At 38.4% G+C, this 24098-nt stretch overlaps 1 protein-coding gene across 1 annotated transcript in view; it reads left to right on the top strand.

The window, feature by feature from the left end:
• Positions 1–24098, top strand: part of LOC150103937 (voltage-dependent calcium channel type A subunit alpha-1-like) — a 1762795-nt gene that overhangs the window by 295085 nt on the left and 1443612 nt on the right. The gene's annotated exons all lie outside the window — the stretch shown is intronic.

The following is a 24098-nucleotide window of genomic DNA, read 5'->3' as shown; positions in this document are numbered from 1 at the left end:
GGAAAGCGAAACTGGAATATGAGAGGAGATTGGCCCTAAGATCCAAAGATAATCCTAGGGAATTTTTTAGCTATGTGACCAGTAGGAGGAGAAATGACTGTGGAAGAATGATATTGTTGGATAAAAATGGGAATGGAGTGACTAATGCAGAGGACATAGTGGAATTGATCAGTGAACACTTTATTGGAGTATTTCATCCTAGAGGAGTCAGTTTTAATGCTAGAGGGATAGAGCTGGTTCGAGGTTTAGAGGTACTGGAGGAGAGTATGTTTCAGATACTGAGTACTCTGGATGTCAGTAAAGCTTTGGGACTGGATGGTATTTCACCACGAGTTTTGAGAGAATGTGCTACAGAACTGACAGTGCCTTTAACCTGGCTTTTCAATGAAAGTCTGGCTTCGGCAAAGGTGCCCAGGGAATGGAAGCAAGGTAAGATAGTGCCATTGCATAAGGGTGGTAACCTACTGGAAGCGTCTAATTATAGGCCAGTCTGTGTAATCAGTAGTTGTTAAGATCTTGGAGAAAGTAGTGAGGGACCGTATACAGTATTGGGCAGATGAGGGTAATGTTACCTGTGAGAGTTAACATGGATTTGTGAATGGGCGCTCTTGTTTTAGCAATATGCTGGCCTTTTATAATAAAGTTACAAGAACATTAGATGAGGGAAAGGCATATACTGCAATTTTCTTAGACTTAGCGAAGGCATTTGACAGGGTGCCACATGATAAGCTGATATTTAAGCTGCAGCACATGGGTATGGATGTCAGATTGGTCAACTGGATTCAGGATTGGCTGTCTGATAGGTATCAGAGAGTTATGTATGGTGGAGCAGTTTCAAGGAGGCAGAGGGTTACAAGTGGGGTCCCACAGGGCTCAGTACTAGGACCTATATTGTTTAACCTTTATATCAATGACATTGCCAGTGGATTGCAAGGGGATATTCAGTTGTTTGCGGATGATGCGAAGCTGGGAAGGATTATTAGTAATAGTGCAGATGTGGTAGCCCTGCAAAAAGATTTGAATAAGCTAGATAGATGGGCAAATGAATGTGGGTGTCAGTTTAATGCAGCAGAATGTAAGGTCTTGAGGTTTGGGAAACATCGATGGGATGCTGCATATTCTATGGGAGGAGTTATACTGGAGGAAGTAGGGGAGACAAGAGATCTGGGGTTGATGATTGATAGAAACCTGAAGTTTAGGGGACATATTGCAAAGGTGATGAAGGTAACACAGAGAATTGCTGCAATTATGAGAAGGACACTGACCTGCAGAGATAAGAGGGTTATCATTCCGTTGTATAAGTCTCTGATTAGACCACACTTGGACTATTGTTCTCAGATTTGTTCCCCAGGATTTGATGGGGATAAATTAACTGTGGAAAAGATACAAAGACGGATGACAAAGATGGTTTCAGGACTGTACAAGGAGAGTTATAAGGATCAGCTGATGGAATGTGGACTGCAGAGTTTGGTGGATAGAAGAAGGAGAGGCGATATGATATGAGACTTTTAAACTTTTCAGAGGTGGTTACAGGGTTGACACTGGGGAGTTCTTTCGCTTGGTCGAACAGCAGGAAGGAGTGATAACAAGAGGCCATCCCTGGAAGTTACGAAAGGAAACTGTGAGCAAGAGGGTGAGGAGTGGTTTCTTTGCATGGAGGGTGGTTGAACCGTGGAATGCATTGCCTGATGGAGTGGTTAAAGCGAGAACGGTCAATGAGTTTAAGGAGTGGTATGATAGACTTTGTGTTTCTTAGGGTCGACCTCCCCTTGATGAATCTTGAGAGTCTTTATGTTCTTAGGAAGGACCTCCCACGATGAGTATTTTGACTCCATGGAGGCCTGAATAATAATAATAAAACTAGCCAACCACTTCAGCCTCCTAATTTCTTCATTAATCCCTCCTCAACTCAGTCTTCATTCCTTCTATTTCCTTCTCAGCTGTTCTATTTCTCTCTCTACACAACTGCTTTCAATCATTCACACACACAATTAGCCATCAGACAAACTATCTTCCTCTCACACTGCCAAAAGTTAAATCCACATGTACATCTTTCACATTCTCTCCATTCTCATACACACTACTGCTATCCACAAATTGAATTTCACTCATTTCTGAAGCACTGTCTCTGCTGCTGCTAAATCTCGAAATCAACATACCCATGTTGATTTCTTTCAGGATTCACTTACATTTCATACATATTCCCATCCTGTCACATTTTTAAACAATGGGATGCATGCAAGCTACAAAATCATCATCTATTCTCTGAATAATGTAACCTTTAAATGGTGGTGTGCTGGGCAACAATGTATTCGAACTGGCAGCTGAAATGTTGCATATATTCAGTACAATTGGATAAAATACTGAGACAATGAAATCCTAACAAATTACTACACAATCATGGGAAAAAAAGAAAAAAATTAAAAACCAGTATTGGTAATAAAATAAAGACAGTAATATCCTTCCATACTACTAATACTTATCTTTTTTAACACCTCACATCCATCAAGTACCTATGTCTTAAAAAGTCATATACAAGAATATTCAGAAACATAAAAAACAAAAGAAGTATGACTAAAACTATCATTAATGTGCTGATCGAATAACAATGAGCCATGTACTGATCCTTGAGGCATACCACTAGTTACCTTGAATCTTGCAGATTTGCACCCACAATATACGACTATTTGATTGTGACAAGAATCGAATTTAGGCTTTTTCCAGTTGAAGGGTGCAACATACCATTGGTGTTCTAATTGTGCTGTGGAGGTGTTTACTATCATATTGTAATTTTCACAATCATCTCTCTAAATATAGATATAATTAAGAACCTTTCTTAATTATATCTATATTTAAGAAAGGGGATAGAGATGATTGTGGAAATTATAGAGGAATAAATTTATTAGGTTACAAAATATGCATTAAAGTTTTGAATAAAATACTTGGAAATATTGCAAACAATCTCCTTTCAGAAGTACAAAATCCTTTCAGACATTGAAGGTCATGTATAGACAATATTTATGTTTTAAAACAAATTATTAATTTGTTTTAAAATAAGTCTCTAAATTAATTTGAAGACTCATTTAGTGTTTATAGATTATTGGAAAGTTTTTGATAAAATACGTGGAGAAAAAATTATGGGGTATAATGAAAAAACAAGGATGTTCCAATAAATTTGGTACATGCTATACAAAGTTTATATAAAAACACAAAAATAACATTACAGTTAGGTAATAAATAACAGAAGAGACTGAAATTAATCAGATGGTGATGTAGTTTATCTCCAACTTCATTCAATATATATATATATATATATATATATATACACACCAATCACATTTCTCAGCTGTGCTTACAAAATATTTACAAGAGTATTACAGAACAGAATAAAGAGCACACATGCGATTATTCTTAGCGAAGAACAGGCAGGCTTCAGAAAGAATCGCTCCACATTGGATCAGATCTTCATAATACAAAGACTAGCAAAATTATATTGGGAACATAACAAAATAATAAATTTAGTTTAATCCTTTATCCAAGTGTAAACAAACAAAGTTTGCGCCTGAAATATCTTCAGGACTGAGGCAACTCGTGGTAAAGGCAGGCCAAGCTCTCATCACTACTTGTCTTAGTATCGCCCATAATGCGAAGCACATCTCCTTGCAGACATGTATAATGCTATGCATTAAGGGAAGGGCCACTGCCCAGACCAGTTTCGACCTTTATTAAGGTCTCATCAGTGGGAGCCAGACCTAGAGGTGGTGACACTAAGGTGGAAGCAATGGAGAGGTCATATTTACTTATTCGAGTTGCAAAAAGGTTTCTCACCTTATTATTAAATTCCTCTGGATTTAGAGAAAGATGTTGGAAGTTTTTTTTACACTTGGTTAGACTATGATAAATTTAGTTTAATCCCGAAGATACTTATACTTCAGACGCAAACTTTGTTTGCTTACAATTGGATAAAGGATTAAACTGAATTTATTATATATTATTAAGGTATTATTATATATATTATTAAGGTTATCACCTAAATGGTTATAACCTTAATAATATAAAATATGCAGAAGACATTGCAATGAAAGCGGACACAAAAGAAAAAATGGTGAACCTAATAACCAAACTAAACAATATGGCTAAAGAATACAGCATGACCATAAATACAGACAAAACAAAAATCTAGATAATTGGAAAAAATGAAGAAAAAGTAAACTTCTCCTTGAATGGATCAACAATTGAACAAGTAAAACAATTCAACTATTTAGGAACAGTAATAACAGAACACTTAGATACCTTGACCACTATTAATCATAGAATATCGACTGCATGGTCATCATTTAATAAGGTAGGAAAAATTTGGAAAAATCATAAAATCTCCAAACTGCTAAAAATAAAATTATATGATGTAATTATGATACCCACTGTGCTATATGCTTCAGAAACTTGGACACTCAAGAAAACAGAGATATGAAAACTGGATGCTTTCAAGATGAAATGTCTCAGAAAAATAAATAAAACAAAATGGACAGAAAAGAAAGCAAATGAAACAGTAAGACAAGACCTAAAATATACAGACTCATTAATAGATCAAAAGAAGACAACTTCAGTGGTATGGACATGTCGAGAGAATGCCATCAAAAAGGTTACCCAACTTTGCTCTGTATGCAAGATTAAAAAAAAAAAAAAAAGAAAGAAAGGAAGACTAAGAACTAAACGGATAACATCAATAAAGGTCAATTCCAGATTACAAGCATATAGATAGCTCACCAGCCACGCAAGAAAATGAGACTCCTAGAAGTTGTTGTGGAAACATGGAAGACTCAACCCATCCCCGATGGAAGAGGACAGTAAGATAACATTCTTAAAATCTTGTTTAAGTAAAGGAGCTGTCAGAGGTGTATTAAGAATTTCGTTGATCATCATGGGCTAATATCCATTGAGGGCAAGAGTGCCTCAGGTAGGACAGTTCTTCATTCATTTTATTGAACAGATAAATGATTTAAATATGGAGTCTTTAGACATCCTAGCAAGTTTAAATGTTTTTCACAAGTGTACCTGGGGATGACAGTAGATTTGTTTCAAAAAATTTTGAAAATTTGTTTCCACTTTAGACTGACTATTCAAACACTGTATGGAAAAAACTTTCTTCATATTCCAAGATAAATATTGGGAACAAAAAGGACTTGCCATGGGTTTCCCCTATCACCAGTCCTAGCTAATCTCTTTATGGAAAATTTTGAAATGAATGGTATTGAAAACTATCACAAGAAACCAAAAACTTGGTTACATTACATTGATGATATTTTCATTGTTTGGTCAGGAAAATCGATGACTTAATTAAATTTAAATATTTTCTGAAAACTTGCAACCTAACATAAATTTCACTCTTGAACTGGAAGATTGTAAAAAATTACCATTCCTTGATATCCTTCTCAAAACAAATGAAGAAGAAAAAAGATTGACCTGTTCAGTATACAAAAAACCTACTGCACCTGGAAAATCTTTACCACTTCACACCATCATCCATTACATAAGATAGGCATGATTAAAACATTATGAGTTAGAGCATACATTTCCTGTATGTCAAAAAACAGACATGAAGAACTGCACTACCTGAGGCATACTCTTTCCCTCAGTGTATATGAGTCCAAGATGAAATTTTTCAACAAAATTTTGAATACACCTCCAACAGTTCTTTTTACTTTAATAAGATTTTAAGAATGCTATCATGCTACCGTACATTAAGAATGTTACAGACAGAGTGGCCATGTTGCTCCATGATTACAATGTTAAAGTGGCTATTTTGCCATTATATAAAATTTCCAAATTCTTCCATCCACCAAAATATCCACATCATCCCATGAAAAAAAAAAACAGGAGTTTTTGATATTCATTGCTCTTGTGGCATTTGCTATGGGAAGGTCAGGAAAGATTCATATGTCTGAACTAGTAAAAGACATTGAAAAAAGAAGACAGCATAAATCAGGTTTGGCATCTCATACAACAAATACAGGCAAGAAATAATAAGAATGTCATATATTGATGATATAGTTTTACAAGAAAGTTTAAGGAAGTCTCTGCAATGCTGTGAATCCCTGCACAATGTAACAATAATCAAGGCTTAATCCTACACCAAGTTTGGTCTGTTTCATTAAAAATCAAACTACCCCAGACCTAGGATATGACATGTGCCATGCTAAAGAACATGATAGCAACAACTAGCATTGTTCCAACGCATATACAGGTTAATTATTTGTATGTGCCAATTGTGGAGTTCTGATAACATCTTCTATGTGTAATTAATTGTTTTTAGTCTTTTTTTGTGTATAACTTTTGCTAGTACCATTGACATTGTAAGTCTGATGACTTACAAAACTTGTAGGATTATATTTATTTTATTAAACAAGTTTAACAATAAAACAAGTATTATATGAATATGTTATTTAATTATTATTAAATATTAATATGTATTAATAATTATTAATATAATATAATAATATATAATAATATATTAATTATAAATAATAATAATAATAATAATAATTTAGTATTGAGGATATATTGTGTTTGGTTTGTGAATTTGGTGTTCCAGTGAAATTGGTGATTTCTGTCTGTTTTTATTGTGTTTTCCATAGAAAATTAGTGTTTTGTAGTATAATAGTTTAGATTTGAGTATTTTTAGTGTATGAAGTATTTTATCACATATTTTTATTAAGATATTTCAATATTTAGTATACGTTTGAAATGGTGCCAAAAAAGGGCAAGAAATGTAATGCTAAAAAAAAGCACCACAGGCAAGAACAAGAAGGTTAGACCTGCTAACGAGGTTATTGAGGAGGTTAATGAAAATGAATTAACCTCCAAAATAGCGAAGTTGAAGCAGATCATCAGAGAGACGATGTGGGAATTGCAAAAAGTCAAGAGGCTTTTAAATGAACAGAGGGAGAAAAAGAAAATTAAACAGGAAAATAAGAAAAAACAACAAAGCAAGGAAACAGGTAAGTCAGGAAATAATGGAAATCAGGTAAGTTAGCAAAAAGAAAGAAGTTATTTGGTATGGTGACTCTATAATAAAACATGCTATAGATGAGTGAGTTATAACATTGAGTTTTCCTGGAGCAAAAATTACAAATATAAAGGAAGCAATTCAGAAACAGAAAGGAAAAGTAAACTAAATCATAGTTGTTGTAGGTATTAACAGTTTTAACTGGTGATAAGTTCAGTATGAGAGAGGACATGAAAGGGTTGTTGGAAGAGGCAAGAGTGAGAAAGTGAAAATCGTGAGTATTTTACCTCGCTATGATAAAAATGAATTAAGAAGAATGGCTATGATAGCAAACGATTAGATGTATGGGCTGTGTAGATAGAAGGGATGCGAGTTCTTGGATGTGTGGAGTGAATTTGAGGGAAGATTGGATTTGTATGAGAGGGACGGCCTACATCAGAATGCATTTGGTATCAGGAGTCTAGAAAAACTTATAACTGGTATGAGACCTAACACACAGAGTCAGGGAAACTAAATTAGAAAGGGAGGAATGGTGTGAATGTGAATGTAAGAGCGGCAATGTTATATAACTGCGTTAATGACAGGAATGGACTTTGTCATGGAAATGTTGACGAGGAGAGAACAATTTCAGGTTTGTGTTCATCCAGTTCGGACCCATCAAATGTATTATTATTATTATGATTCCAGGCAACTCCAAGGAATCGACAGACTCATCGAGGGAGGCCCTAACATCATGTCAAGAACAACTATTTGACATTCACACAGTATCTATCATACCTCGCCTTGAACTCATTTATGGTCGTAGCACCAACAACAGACTCTGGCAGCTTATTCCACTCATTGACCACTCTTCAAGTAAAAAACCTAGCTCTAACACCCCTGCTAACCACATTCTTGCCCAGCTTCCATGTATGGCCCCTAGTCCTCCCACCACCAGTCCTATTCTCAAAAATATCTTCTGGATTAATCTTATAGAAACCCTTCAGTTATTTGAATGTCTCAATCATATCACCCCTTTTCTGCCTATCGACCAATTTTTGCAACCCACAAATCTTCAACCTGTTCTCATAAGGTTCATTCCACAGACCTGCTATCATCTTGGTCACTCGTCTCTGGATCCTCTCCACCTCCTCCCCATCAAGAAGAAACCCTGGTGCCCATATCTGGGCACAGTAGTGTAGATGGGGTCTTATCAAGGCTCGATACAGAGGAACAATAACTTGTTTGTCTCTGCTTGTTAAAGTATTTTTCAGAAGCCAAGTGATTTGATGAGCTGATTTAGCCACTTTTGCAATGTTCCCTAAACTTCAATTCCCTATCCACCAACACTCCCAAATCCCTGGCCTCATCAATCTCCTGGAGTACAGTTCACACCCGTGTGATATACTGCTGCTATTCTTTTCACCCCAAAATGCACCACCTTACACTTTGCCACATTAAATTGACATCCATTTTCCCTAGCCCAGTCCTCCAAACTATCCAAATCATCCTGTAAAATTTTGACATCCTGTGCACTCACAATTGCTCTACCCAACCTTGCATTATCAGCAAACAAGTGAACACTTCCTGTGAGATCCTTTCCTATATCATTGATGAACAAATTGAAAAGTAGTGGTCCAAGAACAGAGCCCTGTGGCACACCACTAGTCACAAGCCGTCTTTTGGACTCAACTCCTGAATAAACCACTCTCTGGTATCTCTCCATCAACCACCCTCCTATCCATTTCACCAACCCTATATCCATCCCCATCTGCTCCAGTTCCATGTGGTATCCTGTCAAAGGCCTTGGCAAGGTACAGTAGAATCACTGTAAACCCAGTTCAGCCGTCACTGTGTTATAAAACGTGAGCAAATTACTGAGGTATGATCTACCCTTCACAAAACCATGTTTTCTCCCATACAATATCCCATTTTTATCTATCCAATCCTGTATTCTTTTCTTGACTAATTTCTCTAAGACCTTGACAGCAATTCCTGATGTGCTAATCGGTCGGTAATTTACAACAGCAGTCTTGGAACCTCCTTTATGCAGCGGAACTATTTTCCCCTCTTTCCACCCCCTCGGGACTAACCCAGACCCAAGACTCAAATTAAACAAAATGGTCAAGGGTACTGACAATTCTTTAGCCGCTTCACGTACGACACGAGCTGGTATACCATCCAATCCCACAGATGTGTTGACATTGAGGTTATGCAATAGACTGCTCACCTCCACTTCATTCACCACAATTCCCATATAATCTATTGGGTTATTCATTTCTGCAATGTCACCATCTGGATTCTTGCAAAGTGCTCACTCAGTAATTTAACTATATCAACTGATTCACTTACCTCCCCACCATTGGCATTCTTTAAAATCATTCTGCCATATACATTTTTTCTTTTACTTGCAACATATCAAAAAAACTGTTGAGGATTCTCTTTAGCCTGCATGGCCAATGTTCTTTCATAATCATTTTTTGCTTTTCTTACCACGCTTGTTACCCTTCTGGCCTGCGCTTTATACCGTTCATGTGTCTGCCGGTCACCTTTCTCGTTAAATTCCTTCCACAGTTGTTTCTTTTTTTGCTGCTCAAGCTTAATGGTGTTATTCATCCATTTAACCCCTACTTGATTTATTATTCGGACTCTAGGTATACAGTCAGCCATTGCTTCATGCAAACACTTCTTAACTGCCTCCCATGAGGTATCAGGAGTCTAGAAAAACTAATAACTGGTATGTGACCTAACACACAGAGTCAGGGAAACTAAATTAGAAAGGGAGGAATGGTGTGAATGTGAATGTAAGAGCGGCAATGTTATATAAATATGCAAAGATGTCTACATGTGTAAGGCATTAGAGAAGAATAGAGATTTGCAAATTGTCCATCTGTGTCAGGCAGACTGCAAACAAGACAATACAAAAGATAAAAAACAACTAGACTATTTTGTCTGAACACGAATGCTGGGAGTATCAGAAACAATGGGGTAGAGTTTGTTGTCTTAGTCAATATGTTGCGACCTCAAATTGTAGGTATTAGTGAGACCTAGCTATGAGAATAAGACCTGCTAACTGGTATCGAGTGTCGAGGCTACAGTATTTTTAGGAAGGATAAAGAGGATAGGAGAGGAGGGAGCTTGCTGCTAATGATATTGGATGACTTGAATCCAGTTAGAGTTGAGACCTATGATTGTAGTACTACTACAAACAATATTTCATGTGGCAGTGAGTTTGAAGCCATCCGGTGTGTATCTAACAAAATGAATTGCATATTACAGACCTGGTTGATCGGTTGCTAGTGATGAAGAAATGCTTCACCAAATGGAAAAGATGAGTGTGAAAAAAGTAATCATAATTGGGAGGCTTTAATTATCCAAATATTGATTGAGTAGCAGTAGAATCTCACAAGAAGAATGAAAATGCATTTATTGGTTGCGCGAGAACTTCCTCAAGCAACATGTGACAGAAGAAACTCGAGGGCAAAGAGTGTTAGAGTTGATTATAGTGTCAGAGGGCGTTTCAGTTAAAGATGTAATTATTCTGCCTCCAGTTGGTGACACTGATCATGCAGTACTCACTTGGGAAGTGACTAAGTTTATGAATGTCCCATTCAGAAAAGGTTACATGCTGAACTACAAAGCAGGAAATTATGAGAACTGAGGAGTATACTGAGTTCAGTGGAATTGGATCGGTTGCTGTATGGAAAGAATATCGACAGTGCATGGGAAGCATTTAAACAATACTTAAATGATATGTCCTAAGAATTCGAAGAATAAATAGAGTAGGAGTCAATGGATGTGTAATCTTATTAAGCAAGAGATTCGTAAGAAAAGGACGATGTGGAAGGAATACTGTGTGCATAAGGATGACGTCCATTATGAACTTTATAAGCAGCAGGCTAGGATAGTCTCAACTGTTGTACAGAAAGCAAAGTCTGAGTATGAAAAGAAACTGGCTCTGTGTGCTAAAGACAACCCACAAGAATTGTATTGATATGCTGCAAGTAAAAGAAAGAATGAATATGAAAGAATAACTCTTTTAAATCCAGATGGCATGAGGGTTATAGATGCAGAAGAGATTGTTCAGTTAATGAGTGCCCATTTTGTTAAAAGCTATCAACCTGGTGTATGCAACATTGAGCTCACTGTTACCTCTTCACTAGATGAAGAAATGCAGGTGTATGAGGGGAGGTTTTAGAGATGTTGCTCAAATTGAATAAGAATGCAGCAATAGGGACTGATGGGATATCAGCAGATGTGCTAAAGCAGTGTTCAGCTGAACTGGCCATTCGCTTGACCAGGCTTTTAAATATGAGTCTCAGAACAGGGAAGATTCCGCAGGAATGGAAGGAATGTATGGTAGATGGAAGTTTTTTCACTTGGCTATGCTACCAATTATATATTTGGTTTAATCCTTTATCCAGGTGTAAGCAAACAAAGTTTGCACCTGAAGTATTTTCAGGACTGGGGAAACTCTTGGCAAAGGTGATATAAGTTCTCATCACTTGCCTTAGTATCCCATAATGCAATGCACATCTCCTTGCAGACATGTATAATGCTATGCATTAAGGGAAGGATCACTACCCAGGCTGGTTATTCCTGTAATAAGTGTGGGGTTATCACTCCAAAAACTCATGAGATCACCCAACAGTGAGCGACCCAAAGGATCAAAAACTCAGCGTTGTTCCCCTCAGTAACAGGCTCGCCCTGTCAGAACTCTCAGCATTTGGCTCTACCCAGTGGCAGGCTCACCCACAATCGAGCAGAACTGCTCATATTTCATCTGAGGGATAACAGCAACAGCCATGCCTCAGTTAACTTCATGGGCTACAGCATTGCATCCATTACCCCTCTACCTGAGTAACAACAACTGCCACCAAGCCTCAGTGAGAGCTTCATTGGCTACAGCATCACTATCCATCACCCAAGCTTCCAACTGGTTTCTAACCTTAGGGGTCTCGTCAGTGGGTGCCAGACCCAGAGGTGGTGATACTAAGGTGGAAGTAATGGAGAAGTCATATTTCCATATACCAGTTGCCAAAAGGTGTCACACCTTATTATTAAAATTCTCTGGATTAGAGATAAGTTGATGGAAGTTTTTTCAGTGGGCTGTGCTACCAATTATATATTCGGTTTAATCCTTTATCCAAGTGTAAGCAAACAAAGTTTGCGCCTGAAGTATTTTCAGGACTGGGGCAACTCGTGGCAAAGATGGTATAAGTTCTAATCACTTGCCTTAGTATCCCATAATGCAAAGCACATCCCCTTGTGGACATATATAATATTATGCATTAAGGGAAGGATCACTACCCAGACCGGTTTCAACCTTTATTGAGGTCTCATCAGTGGGAGACAGACCCAGAAGTGGTGATACTGTGGTGGAAGTAATGGAGAAGTCATATTTCCATATGCCAGTTGCTAAAAGGTGTCACACCTTATTATTAAAATTCTCAGGATTAGAAATAAGTTGATGGAAGTTTTTTCACTTGGCTATGCTACCAGTTATGTATTAGTATCACCATATAATATAATATAATAATAATAATAATAATAATATGTATTAATAATTATTAATATGTATATTAATATATTGGTAGTATTAATATGTTAATAGTTAATATGTTTATTAATAAAATTAATAAAAAAATTAATAAAATATTAATATGTTAATAAAACAAGTAAAACAAAAATAAAACAAGTATTAAACCTATAATAAATTTAGTTTAATCCTTTATCCAAGTGTAGGCAAACGAAGTTTGCACCTGAAAAATCTTCTGGACTGAGGTAAGGTGGTACATCCCTTGGCAACTCACAGCAAAGGTGGACCAAGCTCTCATTACTCCTTGTCTCAGTATCTCCCATAATGCAAAGCACATCTCCTTGCGGACATGTATACTGCTATGCATTAAGGGAAGGGCCACTACCCAGACCTGTTTCGACCTTTATTGAGGTCTCGTCAGTGGGAGACAGACCCAGAGTGGTGATACTAAGGCAGAAGCAATGGACAGGTCATATTTACCTATACGAGTTGCCAACCAGTGTACCACCTTATTATTAAATTACTCTGGATTTAGAGAAAGATGTTGGAAGATTATTTTGCACTTGGTTAGACTATAATAGATTTAGTTTAATCCTTTATCCACGTTTAAGCACAAACTTTTCAGGCGCAAACTTTGTTTGCTTACACTGGGATAAAGGTTTAAACTAAATTTATTATAGTCTAATAATAATAATTGTTATATATCTAAAAACAGGTTATCTTACTACTGGAAATGTCCTACAAAAAGTATCCAGTTAACCAGAAGAACTGTTATCAATACAATGCTGTATGCAGGTGATCAGATTATTTATAAGACAATGAAGATGACCTTCAAAAATTAGTTTATGAATTAAACTAAATAAACCAACAATATAATTTAAACATTTCACAAAAGAAAACAAAGGTCATGGCATTTAAAGGTTGAGATGATATTAGATCAAAAATAATCATAGAAAATAATAATAGAACAGGTAACACAGTTTAATTATTTTGGCCTGTAATAATGTATCTAAATACTAAGCACATAGATGGGGGGGGGGAAGATATTTCAGTAAATTTCTGGAACATTTCATAGGATACTGAATAAAGAAACAAAATACCCAACATAAAGTTTATAAAGTAATGGCCACTCCCACTCTGTTATATGGTTCAGAAATATGGACTGTTAAAAAGAAAGATGAAAGTAAACTGCAAGTAGCAGAAATGAGATTTTTAAGAGCAATTAAAGAAGTAAATAAATATAGACCAAAAGGAAGGAAGGAGAGAGAGAGAGAGAAGAAGATTAGCTGTAAGATGGTAAGACTAGCGAAGCTAGAACAGGCAAATGCCTATTCCTTGATGAAAAGAAGCATGTTATGAATGGGACTTTGTGGTTTGTGGTGCAAGATTATTAGATCTGATAATAGCATCTAAAAATCTGACTGTAAAATTAGGTAACTATTTTTTCTCCAGTTGACAAAAGTGACAAAATATATAAGTGCTTTCACTAAGAAGGGAGATATGTGGAACTATGAGTATGATAAACTGTGTAGTCAGTTTGTATCTGTGCCATGGTGTAAGAAAGTACATGGTAGAGGAATTAGTAGTGCAAGGGATGTTTGAAGGAGGCTATACCTGACCACATTCCCAGAGCCAGTAGAATTAATTGGACAAGTATGAAATGGATGACTATATATAGCTTTCAACCATAAGTTACATACAAATAAAATGTTATGGAACCTGTATAATGCAAAACATAATGATCAGTCATATTAACCATACAAACAGCATGTTACAAGAGTGACAACTATGATGAGGAAAGTAAAGTGGGGCTGTGACAAGAAGCTAGCTAACTGAATACTTGTGTAGAGGCTTAAGTGCTGTGCGGACATTATGTTGGAGGTTTAATGGATTTTTTACAACACTCAGAAAGAATTAAATTAGAATTTAATACTCCTATATTTCGTCCTAGTCACTAGGACATCTACGGGGATTACAAAAACAATTAATGTAACATGCACACAAAAACTTACAATACTAAGCCCAACCACGTGGGTGACACTAAAGTCCTATCTAGGTGGAGCGCCCTCTAAGGGCGGTCGTAGGTGGCCTGGAATGTAAGGTGGGACCTCTGGTGATGAGTGTTTCCCAAATCTTCTGAAGCTTAATGCAACCGTATTTGTTAAGATTTGGTTGGTTTCTGAGAGCTGCTGCTGCTTCTAAGAAAAGTCTCTCTTTCTTGAATTTCCTCTGGTGGAGCATGGTGGTTTTCTTCCATGATACTCTGTGGGTGGTGTCCAAAACATGGTCAGCCAAGCCTGAATGGCCATAGTTGTGTTTAACGATGTACGACTTGTGTTCCTCCAGGCGGATGGATGCTGATCTGCCTGTTTGTCCAAAGTACGCAAGCTAACAGGAACAGGGTACTTTGTAAACTCCAGGCAGAGAGAGAGGGGAGAGCTGATCTTTCGTAGAACGGATAAGGGTAGCAAGTTTGCGGTAGGGCTTATATGTTGTGTGTAGGTTATACTTTTTTAGTATCTTGGCTATTTTTTCCGAAGTGCCTTGGATGTAGGGTATGGTGATGGCATTTTTAAATTCTTGTTGACGAGAGGGATGGGGAATGGGGGAGGAATTGATTATTTTTTTGATACATTATTGATCGTACATCGTTAAACACAACTATGGCCATTCAGGCTTGGCTGACCATGTTTTGGACACCACCGACAGAGTATCATGGAAGAAAACCACCATGCTCCACCACAGCAAATTCAAGAAAGAGAGACTTTTCTTAGAAGCAGCAGCAGCTCTCAGAAACCAACCAAATCTTAACAAATACGGTTGCATTAAGCTTCCGAAGATTGGGGAAACACTCATCACCAGAGATCCCACCTTACATTCCAGGCCACCTACTACCGCCCTTAGAGGGCGCTCCGCCTAGATAGGACTTTAGTGTCACCCACGTGGTTGGGCTTAGTATTGTAAGTTTTTGTGTGCATGTTACATTAATTGTTTTTGTAATCCCCGTAGATGTCCTGGTGACTAGGATGAAATATAGGAGTATTAAATTCTAATTTAATTCTTTCTGAGTGTTGTAAAAAATCCATTAAACCTCCAACATAAAGCTAACTGAATAGGTTAAAGGAAATATGCAGAAATTTTTTTCCGGTGTATGGTGAGTAAAAGGAAGAATGATCATGAATAATAATATTAATAAATATGAATAGCAGTAAGGTGTTGAATATTATTATTATTATCCAGGCCTCCATGGAGTCAAAAGACTCATCGTGGCAGATCGTTTTTAGGAAACACAAAGTTTATCATACCACTCCTTGAACCTATTGACCGTTCTTGCTCCAGCCACTCTCTCAGGCAATGCATTCCAAGGTTCAACCACCCTCCACGCAAAGAAACCACTTGTCATCCTCTTGTGCACAGCCTCCTTTTGTAACTTCCAGGGATGGACCCCTGACATCCCTCCTTCCTGCCGTTATACCAAGTGAAAGAACTCTCCAAAGTCTACCCTGTAACTACCTCTCAACAGTTTAAAAGTCTCGATCATATCACCTCTCCTTCTATCCACCAAACTCTGCAGTCCACATTCCCTCAGTCGATCCTCATAAGTCATATTGTACAGTCCTGAAATCATCTTTGTTATCCACCTCTGTACCCTTTCCATAGCCAATTTATCTGAGAACAATAGTCTGAGTGTGGTCTAATCAGGGTCTTATACAACGGAATGATAACTATTTTATCTCTGCAGGTCAGCATCCTTCTCAATATTGCAGCAATCCTCTGAGTTACCCTCACCACCTTTGCAATATGCTCCCTGAATTTCAGTTTTCTATCAATCATCCCCCCCCAGATCTCTTGTCTCCCCTACCTCCTCTAGTACAGCTCCTCCAATTGAGCATGCATCCTCCCATTGATGGATCCCAAACCTCAAGACTTTACATTTTGCTGCATTGAACAGATACCCCCATTCATTTGCCCATCTGTCTAGTTTATTCAAATCCTCATGCAGGGCTGCCACATCTGCACTATTACTAATAACCCTTCCCAGCTTCACATCATGCACAAACAACTGAATGTCCACTTGCAATCCATTGACAATATCATTGATATAAAGGTTGAACAATATAGTTCGCAGTACTGAGCCCTGTGGAACCTCACTTGTAACCTTCTGCTTCCTTGATATTGCTCCAACATACACAACTCTCTTATACCTATCAGTCAGCAAATCGTGAATCCATTTGACTAACCTGACATTTAAATCCATGTGCTGTAACTAAAATATCAGCTTATCATGTGGCACCCTGTCAAACGCCTTTTCAAAATCCAAAAAAATGGCAGTATATGCCTTTCCCTCATCAACTGCTCTTGTCACTTTATTTTAAAAGGCAATCATGTTACTTGAAAAAGAGCACCCCTTAACAAATCCATGTTGATTCTCACAGATAACATTACCCTCATCTGCCCAATGCTGTATATAGTCCCTCATTAATTTCTCCACCTTTACCACTACTGATGACACACAAACAGTCCTATAATTAGACACTTCCAGTCTGCTACTGCCCTTATGCAGCAGCATTATCTTACCTTTGTCCCATTACCAGGGTACCTTTCCTGCAGTCAGACTTTTATTGAAAAGCCAGGTCAAAAGAGCTGTCAGTTCTTTAGCACATTCTCTCAAAACCCGTGGTGAAATACCATCCAGTCCAACAGCTTTACTGGTATCCAGAGTACTCGGTATTTGAACACACTCTCCTCTTGCTCCTCTAAACCACGAACCTGCCCTATCCCTCTAGTATTAAAACCTCCTCCAGGATGAAATACTCCAATAAAGTGCTCATTGAACAACTCCACTATGTCCTCTGCATCAGTCGCTCTATTCCCATTTTTATCCCGCAATGTCATTCTTTCACAATTCTTTCTCGACCTACAGGCCATATAGCTAAAAAATTCCATAGGATTTTCTTTGGATCTTAGTGCCAATCTCTTCTCATGTTCTAGTTTTGCCTTCCTCACCATTCTGGTCACTCTCCTGGCCTGTGTCTTATATTCTTTGTGTATCTGTCCTCCACCCTTCTCCTTATATCTCTTCCATAATTTCTTTTTGAACTGTAGTTCCTGATTGATATCGTTTGTCGTCCACTTTACACCAAATTGTGTCTGCATCTTCACTCATGGAATACAGCTTACTATTGCTGCTAACAAATATTCCTTCACAATTTCCCAAGCACGAATGATATCCTGGCCTTCCAATTCTGTCCTCCATGAAACTGCCCCCTAGTTGATACCTAAGACTATTTTAATCACCCACCTTGTAATTCCACATACGTTCCCCTTTTCTTTGATACATCTCCATGTCTGTTCATCTGCCAAGTCAAAACCACATGGTCACTCTCTCCAACTGCTGGGAGAGATGTCATCTCACTTATTATCAGCTCTTCTGATGCTATGACCAAATCCAAAACTCTTGAACCTCTTGTTCCTTTATTACATGCTGGTGAAGAAATTTGTCCCTCAAAAATTCCAGAAATTCCTATCCCCTTCTTCTTCTTCTTCTGCAGCTTCTCCCACTTAAGTGGGGTCACTGTTTGTAATGAGTCTCTTCCACACCTTCCTGTCTTGGGCTGTCACCACATCCAAGTTCTTCATCTTCAAGTCCTCTTCTACCAACTCCCTCCATCTCTTCTTTGGCCGCCCACGCTTCCGCCTTCCTTGCACATCCATCTGCATGACCCTTCTTCCTACATATTCGTCCTCCCTCCTCATCACATGACCAAACCATCTCAACCTTGCCTCCTGTATTTTCGCTCCTAAGTTCATAACTTTCACTGCTCCCCTGACATAGTTATTTCTCAGACGATCCTTTCTGGTCATACCGCACATCCAGCTAAGCATTCTCATCTCTGCTACTTCCATCTCCTGCTGATATTATTTTTCCTCAGGGCCACAGTTTCTATAGCATATGTCATAGCTGGCCTCACTACTGTCCTATAAATTTTGTCTTTCAGATTGATCAGCACCCTCTTATCGCATAACACTCCAGCCATCTCCCTCCAGTTCCTCCAACCCGCTTGTATCCTGCATCCCACTTCCTTCTCAGCTCCTCCATCTTCTTCCACTGTTGAATCTAAGTATCTAAAGTCTCTCACCTTCCTGATGACATTTCCTTCCAGCTCCAGATCTGTCTCCTGGCTGCTGCCCACTGTGCAACACATATACTCTGTCTTACTTCTGCTCAGTCTCATACCTCTCTCTTCCTGTACTTTTCTCCATCTTTCCAGTTTAGTTCCCGCTTCTTCTCTTGAATCTACACACAACAAAATGTCATCTGCATACAACATTGTCCAAGGCGCATCTTCTCTCACCTCCTCCGTCACCACCTCCATCACAATGTTAAACAGAAACGGACTTAATGCTGACACTTGATGCAAGCCAACTGTTACTCAAAAACTTTCTGTCTGTCCCAGACAGGTCCGAACACTTGTCTTCACATTTCTGTACATTTCCCACACCAACCTGACATATTTCTCCGGCACCTTCTTCTCCCTCAGACACCTCCAGACTTCTTGCTTTGGCACTCTATCATATGCTTTCTCCAGATCAATAAATACCAGATGTAGCTCCCTTTGTTTCTCTCGATATTTTTCCATCATCTGCCGTAATCCAAAGATAGCATCTGTTGTTGATCTACCAGGCAGGAAGCCAAATTGTTCCTTTGCAATCTCCACCTCCTTCCTCAATCTACCATCAAGAACCCTTTCTAGGATCTTCATTGTGTGGGACATCAACTTTATTCCTCTGTAATTTTTACAGTCTTGTGCATCCCCTTTACCCTTGTAGATGGGGAGAAGAGTACTCTCTCTCCATTCCTCGGGTATATTTTCCTGTTGGCAAACTTTCATGAACAGGTCCCACAGCAAGTCAATTCCCTCTTCTCCCAGTGCCTTCCATGCCTCCACTGGAATTCTGTCGGGGCCCACCGATTTTCCATTCCTCATCCTCTTCATGGCCTCCATCACTTCCACTCTACTAATGTTCTGCACCATCCCCTCAGAAGGCTGCCCATCTCCTCTGAGAGTCTCTGCATTTTCCTCATTCAAAAGTCCCTCAAAGTATATTTTCCATCTGTTTCTTATGTCCACATCCCTCCATAATACTCTTCCTTCAGCATCTTTGATCTGCCTCACATGTAAGATGTCCTTTGCTGCTTTATTTCTACATTTCACTAGTTGGTAAATTTTTCTCTGTCCTTTCTTTGTTTCTAATTGATCATACAGGTCTTGATATGCCTTTGCCTGTGCCACAACTCTCTTGGCTTCTTGCTTTCTCTCTTTGTACACCTCTCTGTCCTCTTCCACTCTTGACTTATCCCACTTCTGCTTTGCCTTCCTCTTAGCTGTCACTGCCACTTGTACATCATTATTCCACCACCAACCCTCCTTCTGCTCTCTAAACTTTCCAGATGTCTCACCAAGCACCTCGATTGTACAGCTCAGGATTACTTTTGAATTATGTTTCCACCAATCCTGTACACTTTCCAGTCCATCCGAAATCCTCTCTAACACCCTCTCCCTAAAACGATTCCTCACACACTCTCCTCTTTTAAGCGAAACCACTTAATGGTCTTCATCCCACGGCATCCAGAAGTTCTTATCTTCGATCTTATTTTAAAGTCTGCGCACAGCAGTCGGTGTTGTTGTGCTACTTGATCTGTTGGAATTACTTTACAATTTGTCACAACCTTAAGATGTTTTCTTCTAGTCAAAATGTAGTCAATTTGTGAGCTGTTGTTACCACTTCTAAATGTTATCAAATGTTGTTCCCTCTTGTAGAAAAACGAGTTCACAATTGCCAGATCAAACGCTACTGCAAAGTCCACAACCCTCTCTCCTTCCTGGTTCATGATTCCCACTTCGTGGCCACCATGCACCCTTTCACAGTCTCTATTCTGTCTTCCTATGTGTCCGTTCAAGTCTCCTCCGACAATCACCATCTCATTTTCTTCCAATTCCCTCATTTCTTCATCTAACACGTTCCAGAACTCATCTTTTTCCTCTGCTGTACAACCAACTTGCGGGGCATATTCACATAATACAACCACCTGCTCTTCTCCAAGACCCAATTTCATTCGCATGATCCTGTCATTCCTTCTACTTACGTCCAGTACTTCACTCTTCATTCTGCCACACACCACAATTCCTACACCATTTCTTCCCTCGTTATTCGCTCCAGAGTAGAACAATTTACATCCATCTCCCAGTTCCTTTGCCTTTCCCCCCTTCCACCTTGTCTCCTGCACACACAAAATGTCCAGCTTCCTCTTTCTCATCATGTCTGCCACCTCTCTTCCCTTTCCAGTCATGCTTCCAACATTCAGTGTTCCCACTCGCAACATCCTGTCTACCTCCTGGGCTCGCTTCTTTAACTGCACCCGCCCTTGATGTGGTAGCCCTCGTCCATTTCTCGCAGCTGTAGGGCGTTGTGGCTGTGCGTCGCTTAAGGGGTATGCCCTAGCCCTTATATCATTTTCTCTTCTACTCATAATCATAGTTTGAGCTGGCATTGAAGTTTTCCGACCGGATGCCCTTCCTGACATCAACCCTCACATTTATCCGGGCTTGGGACCCTCACCTATTGAGGCTAGCTTGCCTCCTATCCCCTTCTTACTACTTGCATTTTCCTCTTCCCAGCTTATACTGCTGTAGTTGAAATCTCCCATAACAATCATTTTTCTTGCACTTGCCAAACTCAACTGCCTAAACATCTCCTGGTCCCCACTCTCTGTGCTCCCTGGTTTATAGCTACACTCCACTAAATATCCTGTCTTGGTCACTTCTACCTCACACCATATGCTTTCAAAACCAATTGTGTCACTGCCTTCCAAAGCCTCCACTCTTAGAGGACATGTTATCACTTATCATAAGCAGTACTCCACCACCACGTTTTCCTTTCCTATCCTGCCGAAAAATGCTGTACCCTGCGACTTCAATTCCGGTTATTATATCATCCTCCGTCAACCACATCTCAGAGATCCCAATAATCTTTGATCAGGTTGATACTATCAGTGCCACCAATTCTTCTCCTTTATTTCGGATACTCCTGGCATTAGTATAGAGCATAAAAATATCACTGCTTCTATACCTATCATTGTCCCCTCTCGACATAATCTCAACATAAACACAATTCCTGATGAGTAGAAAGAGGGCAAGATAAATCCACAACACAATGGAGGAGGTAGAACTGATGTAGCTAATTATAGACCAATCTGTATCTCTAGAGTAGTTATTAAGGTATTGGAGAAGCTAGTGAGGAATCACATCCAGAGGCAGGTATATAATACAAACTTTTATAGATGGCTTTGTGAAAGGTGGTCTTGTTTTACCAATGTACTCACATTTTACTATAGAGTTAAAGCAGAGTTAAACAAGTGGAATAGATGCGCTATGATTCTTTTGGATTTTTCCATGACAGAATACTACAGAGGAGGTTATTATCTTGCATACCAACCTCACAGAGACTGGTATGCAAAATATGACAGGTAATAAAGAATGATGTATGGAAGTGTTGAATCTAAGCAAATGTGGGTGACCAGACCAAGAGGTTCTTTGCTTGGCTATTCCTGTTTAACTTATATATTAGTAACATTGAGGATTGTCTGTAGGGAAACATTTAATTTTATGTAGATAATGCTAAGTTGCATTGGGTGATAAGTGACATTTCTGATAGAATTCTTGTAGATTGGCTAGAACAGATTGATTCTAGAGACAGGCATCAGTGAGCATCAGCTTAATGTTTTTAAATGTAAGGTTAAGCATTTTGGATTGAGTAGACTGAATATTATATTAATGGGATTTTGCTTATGTGTAAATTTAACATAACTTTTTTTTTGTTGTTGTTTCTTCTTTAATTATATATAGCTACTCTATACTATAAAATGATAAGCTGAAATTGGAAATGGATGTGACGTCAGCTTGAAGCGGATGTAGGCTGTAACGTTTTTGTGTGACATTTTTTTTGTGATGTTTTTTGTAACATTTTTTGTGTAACGTTTTTGTGTAATATTTTGGGCAAGTTATTTGAAACATTTTGAAACTCACCCTGAGTGTCGAGTCTTCAAAATTCAAGGAGAACTGGCCTACCAGTCAGGAACAAGGTGGAGTTGGGAAGTTGGGGAGTTGTCGAGTCTTCAAAATTTGAGTCATCAGAATTCAAGGAAAACCGGCCTACCAGTCCAGAACACGGGGGTTGGGCACTGTAGGCATCAGGGGGTAGAGCTCCCCCTAGTGTATATATATATATATATGTTGTTAGTTGAATAAACCTCCCATGATGAGTCTGCTGACTCCATGGAGGGTGTAATAATAATAATAATAATGTGTTTGTGTGTGTGTGTATTTTTATATGGCTTTTTCTCTGGTTATGAACAATTCCATTATCATTTGATGTAGTCTTTATGAGCTCCTGAAATGCTTGATTTTTTTTTATTTATCTTTTCTTTAACACTCTCATTTCACTGTTTCTTTTCTTTTTCTGCTCTCTCTCACACACATACACACGCTCTCTCTCTCCTGCTGTTTCTACTATTGCATCTCAAAATTGTTTTCATTCCACATCTGCATTAATTGTAACTCATGAACCTTTGATGTGATCTGAGACTTAAATTCTTGCCTTCTCCATCTGTTACTATATCCACAGCTTCAACTTTCTGTATAAATTTTTTCTTGCTGTATTTGTTTTTCATCCATACCCTAAAGATGGCTACAAGAATCTTGTGATCGCCTTCTAAGACAACAGAGCGTGACTTCCCAGCTCCATTCTTTAGCAAACACGAAATAATCCGTTATTGATTTTTGTTCACCATCCAAGCTATACCTATTGATTCTATGGCGTTGTCATTTCTCAAGCCAGTTGTTGCCAATTTTAAGATAGTTTCTAATGCAAAATTCTAATCTTTGTCCTTCTTCATTTCTCTGATCAAAAACAAATGTCCCACACATTTTTTTCTACTCCTGTTCTATCTGCTTAAGTGTGTGCATTCAGATCATCTCAGATCATTAGAGTCTTATTTTGAATAATACCCTCTAAATGCGCCTCTAATAATGTCTTTTCCTCCATATCTAAACCTTGTTGTAGTGAATATACTTGGGTGAGCATATGCACCACAACATTCAAATACACTCCTTATTATCATATTACTAATTTCATCACAGTTTAAAGCTCTGTCATTTCATCTGCTTCTTTCAAAAACAAAACATAGTCTCCTCTTAAACTCCTCTTTCTTTGTTTATTCATTTTGTCTCACTCTAACCCAAAATATCTAATTTTCTCTCCATCATAACATCCACTAATTCTTCATCTTTACTTGTAAGTATCAGTATGTTCATTGACACTTACAGTTAAAAAAAATGAGGGATTAGTGATGAGCTAAATTCACTTATGGCTTGCTGCAGCATCATCAGAGTCCTGTTAGCCAAGACATTGAGGATCCCTTACTAATTTCAGTACCCATCTCTTGCATGTGCTTGGACATGAGATTGGACTTTGTGAGGCACAAATATTTGTATTACATTTACAAATGTTATA

Source organism: Typopeltis vanoorti, chromosome 8, assembly GCF_054136105.1.
Source record: "Typopeltis vanoorti isolate ZY-2024b chromosome 8, IOZ_Tvanoo_1.0, whole genome shotgun sequence".
In the NCBI taxonomy this organism is placed as follows: domain Eukaryota; kingdom Metazoa; phylum Arthropoda; class Arachnida; order Uropygi; family Thelyphonidae; genus Typopeltis; species Typopeltis vanoorti.
The sequence above is the reverse complement of the archived record's forward strand: the minus strand, read 5'-3'. Positions and strand labels throughout refer to the sequence as shown.